The 6,035-nt window shown below is 40.5% G+C and overlaps 1 pseudogene across 1 annotated transcript; it reads right to left on the minus strand.

Moving 5' to 3' along the window:
• Window positions 1-3,663: 3,663 nt before the first annotated feature.
• Window positions 3,664-4,252, minus strand: LOC308508114 (large ribosomal subunit protein eL19-like; annotated as a pseudogene). Its single transcript has one exon. The product of its transcript is annotated as a large ribosomal subunit protein eL19-like (transcript).
• Window positions 4,253-6,035: the final 1,783 nt, after the last annotated feature.

Consider the following 6,035-nt stretch of genomic DNA (forward strand, 5'->3'; position numbering starts at 1 on the left):
GGATAGAGTACAAGGGAAGGACACAAGAGAGAGTCACGGTTATGAAGGAATTGACACTGGGCTGGGTGGTGAAAAATGAAGAGTCACATGCTATGGAAAGAAGTCACGATAGACACTCAGGCAGAGAAAAGAGTAGGTGCAAAGGGCATAGCACCTTGAGTGGATGGTGAATCAGAGAAGCAAGGTGAGAAGAAACTCTCTGGGAATAACTCAGGGTTATTTGGAGCCGCCCCCAACGGCTCAGAGATGCTGGTGTCATGAGCTATGGCCCCACTCCTGGTTCCTCCTCTTCCTAGCATTGTGACCTAAGGAAAGTCTCTTCACCTCTCTGAGCCCCAGTTTCTCCACCTGTTTAATGGGGAAAATAGATTTTAAATTTAAAAATAACATGAAAAAAATCAATTACGTTGTGTTTTTTTTTAAATCAAGAAATGTTATATACATTTGTGTGACGTAAAACGAGTTTTTTGGTCTAATCCTCCCTAACCTGACTCACTTCCCCAAGGTAACCTCCTTCAACCATTTGTATTTTTGTCCATTAGGTTGTTATCCTCTGTAACTCCAAACAAAATGCTTTAGATCTATTTCTTTATTTACCGACTTTAGGTAATCTATTGACTCCACAGCATGAAAAATGAGAATTTGGTTCACATAAAGTCCTCCTTTTTTCTCTTCATCTCTGATCTATCTATCTATCATCTATCTATATCTTCTATTGGTTAAACTTGAACATTTACACAATGTATGTAGATTTCTATTTTTTTGTTTTATTAACTCTATTCAGTATCTCAACAACCTTGTATGAGGATTAGGCTATTAACTCCTCCACCTTTTATTTCATTTTTTCCTTTCTAACATAAGTATTCCATTGCTTATACATTTATTTTTACATTGTCAAGATTATCAACATTTACAGTCTGTCTTTAATCATCACTAAGTTTCGACGTTTTGTGGATAAGTTGTTTCTAAAAATCGAAAACTGTTTATAGTTTTATGACGACATAATGTTTCCTATGTACGAAGTGTGACCAAATCATACGTGAATGCTGCAGCTAAGTGCCGTCCAACAGAAAGGCAGGGGTCTTTAGTACAGGAGGCAGCGAGGCAACCTTAGTCACAGTGTGTGACAAGTTTCAACTTGTTCGGTGCACTTAGTTGGGTGTGAGCTACGGTTGAGAGAAGGTGTGTTTTAAAGTGTGCCATAAATCATGGATCACGAACAATGCATTAACATGAAAGGGACAAACGGTTACATCCTCCATCATGACAATGCTCCTTGTCACACATCGCTTCTTGTACAGCAGTTTCTGACAAAAAAAACGTGGTGTGTCCTCATCCACTTTTTTCACCAGATATGGCACTTACGACTTCTGGCTCTTCCTCAAAGTCAAAATGACCATGAAAGGAAAACGTTTTGAATAGATTCAGGACATTGAGGCAGCCACGACAGCACAACTAAAAACACTCATGAAAGAGGATTTCCTGAACTATTTCAGAAAGTGTCAAGAACTATGGATAAGTGGTTCGAAGTGAGGGGGATTAATGTAATGGTAATATATCTTTTACTGTAATAAATTTTTAAAATGGAAACATTCACTATAATTTTTTATCACACCTCGTAATCAGTAGTACATTATAATTACATTGCCTTTACTGTTTTGTTTTGTTTTTTTTTGCCATTTTTTCTTGGAGCTTATAACTGCCTTTCTTTTTTCTTTGCATTGTCTTAATCTACCCTATCCTTAAGTTTTTCCAGTGTCTCAAGGTTAATATAAAATCCATGGAATTTCTAGATCATAAACTCCACAAGGGCAGGTATTTTTGTCTGATTTATTCACTGCTGTATGTCCTCAGTCTGCCATCTTGAACCTGAAGTCAGAAAAATTTTTATCTACCTCTCAAGACTATTTTTTTTTAAATGGGGGAATACTGGGAAACAGTGTGTTTTTCCAGGATGTCGAGTTATTGTTTTTCAATCTAGTTGTGGGGGGCACAGCTCAGCTCCAAGTCAAGTCATTGTTTTCAATCTAGTTGTGGGGGGTGCAGCTCACTGGCCCATGTGGGACTTGAACTGGCCACCTTGGTGTTATGAGCCCCGCACTCTAACCACGGAGCCAACCAGCTGCCCACGAGCGGCTCAGCTCCAAGCTCAAGTCGTTGCTTCTCACTGGTCCATGTGGAAATCGAACCGGTGACCTTGATGTTAGGAGCACCATGCTCTAACCACTGGACCAATTGGTCACCCTGCTCAAGACTATTTTAAAACTGAATTGTACCAAAACAACTTATTCAATGTCAAGTACCATAAACATAAAATTATTAGTTTAATTTTTTTCTATTTAATTTTATTATTTTCATTTAAATGCAGTAATCCTTTTTATCACCTCCCAGAATAATGACTGTTCAACCTCTGTGTGCTGTAATGAGAAGCTCATCTCCTATATTTAGGCAACTCTGATTCCTAGATCTTCTTTCCTCTATTAAGCTTAAATTTGCCTATCTGTAATTTCTTGCCATTGGGCCTAGCTCCTCTTTCTAAGGTCTCAGAGTGACAGGCAGCTCGCTGCTTCCTGGGCCAGTCCTCCAGAGATAGGACAGTTGAATTATAACCTCCTTAGGGCTCATCTTCTGTCAAGTGTACTTCCAGCTCCTCCCTTCATTCCCCCTACCATGCAGGTTCCCACCCTTCTCCATCCTGACCATGCTGCCCAAAGGGCAGTGCCTACTTCCATCCACATATTCTAGGTCCATCTCAACCTTCACAGTTGTGCACACTACCTTATTTCCCTGAAAATAAGACTGGGTCTTACATTATTTTTTGCTCCAAAAGATGCATTAGGGCTTATTTTCAGGGCATGTCTTATTTTTTTCATGTACAACAATCTATATTTATTCATTTATTTCATGTACAAAAATCTAAATTTATTCAAATACAGTCATGTCATCTTCTTCTGGAACATCGTTGTAACTCTCCAAACCCCGAATTCCAGCTTGAATTTCTTGCGCCTTCATTTCCTGTAGAACCATTGGCCCCAATCTCTCATGCCCAGCAATAGAGCTCTCCTTAAACGAGCACTCCTTGTCCATGTCGCCTGCTCGTAGTACATTGGTAGCACAGCTGTCAGTGATTTTATCCCAGGAATTCTTCACCCAAGGCACGACCTCTTGCAGGCCAGGAAACTTCACAAAGTTTCCACGCTGATTTCCCTCCATTTTATTTTCAATGTAGTCATTGATTTCCATGCGCAAATGGGCCTTGAATGGCTTGTTTATTGCAATCTCAAGAGTCTGGAGACAGGCAGTCATTCCTGTGGGAATCATTATTTGATCTATTCTTCTGTCTGCAAGGAAGTTCTTCACGTCTTTAGCACAGTGAGTCCTGGCTAAATCCCAGACTAGCAGGTCTCTTTGGCCACCTCGCAAAACAAGTGGCAGCATTAAATCGACCCACTTCCTTATAACAGCTTGTGTGCAGCAGGCTTTTTTGGTTTCAAGAACATAAATGCCTGAGACACTTTCAACCTGATCTTTTTTCTTTTTCTTTTTTTTTTTTGTAGGCAGATGAAAGCTGTTTTATTGAATGATCGATCCATATACTGGACAGTGGCTAGAAAAGCTGAGTTTAAGTACAGGCCACTATGTACAGGTAAAAGAGATGGAGCTTTATTTCTTGGTCTCTTCTTCCTTGGACAGTCTTGATGATTTCCTCCTTCTTGGCCTGGAGTCGCTCTTCACGGCGCTTGCATGCTTCCTTGGTCTTAGACCTACGGGCCTCAGCCTGGTCAGCAGGAAGCTTCTTGCGAGCCTTGTCTGCCTTCAGCTTGTGGATGTGTTCCATGAGAATCCGCTTGTTTTTGAACACGTTACCCTTCACTTTCAAGTATAGGCTGTGATACATGTGGCGGTCAATCTTCTTAGATTCACGGTATCTTCTGAGCAGTCGGTGAAGAATTCTCATCCTTCTCATCCAGGTTACCTTCTCAGGCATTCGAGCATTGGCAGTACCCTTTCGCTTACCTATGCCCATACGCCTGCCCTTCCTATGGGCCAAAGTGTTTTTTCGGCATCGAGTTCGGGAATGGACAGTCACAGGCTTCTGGATGATCAGCCCATCTTTGATCAGCTTCTGAATCTGCTGGCGGGAGTTGGCATTGGCGATTTCATTGGTTTCATTGGGGTCCAACCAGACCTTCTTTTTGCCACAGCGGAGGACACTGGAGGCAAGCCTCTTCTGAAGCCTGAGCATACTCATGGCTGCAGCCCCAGCAGGGAAAGGAAAGAAACTCAACCTTATCTTTCTTGCCCTTAGTGATGATTAGAGGTGGGGCTTTCTTTCTATCCAGACAAATTGCCAAAACATAGGTAACACGTGCACTTTCGTAACCACTGGAGGGAATGTAGATTGACGAGGCACCCCTTTGATCAATTGTCGTTTGAAATGCTTGGCCCCTAAACTCTGCAGTTTCAGCCATAGCAATCATGTTGGAGAGCTGGTATTTAGAAAAGTCAATGCCATCAACAAAGAACTTGAATGCAAGTGCAAGTTTAGTAAGTTCAGTATCTTCCCGCTTGAACAGTGTTGTCGATCTTAGAGACAGTTCATATCGCTGAAGCAAGCCATCCAGCCAGCGTTGTGATGCTTTGAATTCTTCTGGGGATATTTCTAAGTGTGGTGCCATTGCAAGGGCAAATGCTTGAATATCAGCCCTGCACACAACCAAAGCCTTTGCTCTCCTGGCAGCAATCCATTCACAGAGGATGTCTTCCAGCTCAGGAAATAATGGTTGCCGACCTGATCCACACCTGTGCTTCTTAGCATTTTCCTCGTCCACCTGTTGATGGAAGTTATCATCTCTGCTCGCCATTTTTGGACCATTTGGAGATCCAACTTCTTCTCTTTGCAGAAAGCCATAAGATTCTTGCCCTGGGAGTTCTCCACGATTCCTTTCTTATACTCGATGGAATAGCTCTTTCTTTTTGCACTCATCTTGTCTGGGGGTCAAAATATTATTCCCTTTAAATCTACCATTAAATCAAGTGATAATTGAAGACTACGAGACAGGAGTGGCAACAAAAATGGTAACAGTTAAGAATGATGGTCCACACAAAAGCGAGGAAAAGTTGCAGGCACCGAAATTCAGAAAACGTTTCTTTATTTCACACGAGTACATTAAGTATGTCCATTACAGCACATGACGTATTGAATTATGAAGAGTCATATTAGACTCAGCCACGTTCATTCGTTATCTAGTGTGCACATTATTCGTGCCTTGTGTCTGTATTCCGATCGGTCATTCGGCAATAAGTCTCGAGTTCATCTGTTTACATAGGTGTTTACCTCTCATCCAAAGATGCCTGCTTGGGTATTTACAAATACTTCATTATAATTTATGTTATCATTTATTTTAGTATTAGTGTCAATAATATTATTTATTTATATTTAATTATATATTAATATTATTATTTTATAATTCAATACATCCGTTGTGTGTTCCAACAGACATAACTAAATGTGTCCGTCTGGCTGACAATCTTAACTGGGGCTTATTTTTGGGATAAGGCTTATATTACGAGCATCCTGAAAAATCATGCTAGGGCTTATTTTCTGGTTAGGTCTTATTTTCGGGGAAATACGGTAGATGTGCAGATGGTATCATTTTTTAAAAATCTCAATCCTTGGAACAGCCTGAGGACCAAATATAGAGAACAATGGTGATAATATCTCCCTTTCATTTAGAATGTCAGGTCTTGATAGTTCATGAAATATATACCGAAAGTCCAGTACTGGCACCCCTTAGTATTGCAATCACAACAGAGCGAGAACTGTGCTCAAACCAGGTGCTCATGTTGGCTTCCTCCCCAAACCTTGGCCCAAAAACACAAGCTGCTTTACAGTGAGTTTCTCACTTGTTTGTGCAAAATAGAAAAATTGAGGACAGTATAATGAAATTCCATAAAGTTAAATTTATTAACTTAGAGGACTTTATTCAAACTGTTTCTTTTCCTTGTTTTGATATTAAAATAAAAGTATTGAT

This window comes from Rhinolophus hipposideros, assembly GCF_964194185.1.
Source record: "Rhinolophus hipposideros genome assembly, chromosome: 15".
NCBI classification, from domain to species: Eukaryota; Metazoa; Chordata; class Mammalia; order Chiroptera; family Rhinolophidae; genus Rhinolophus; species Rhinolophus hipposideros.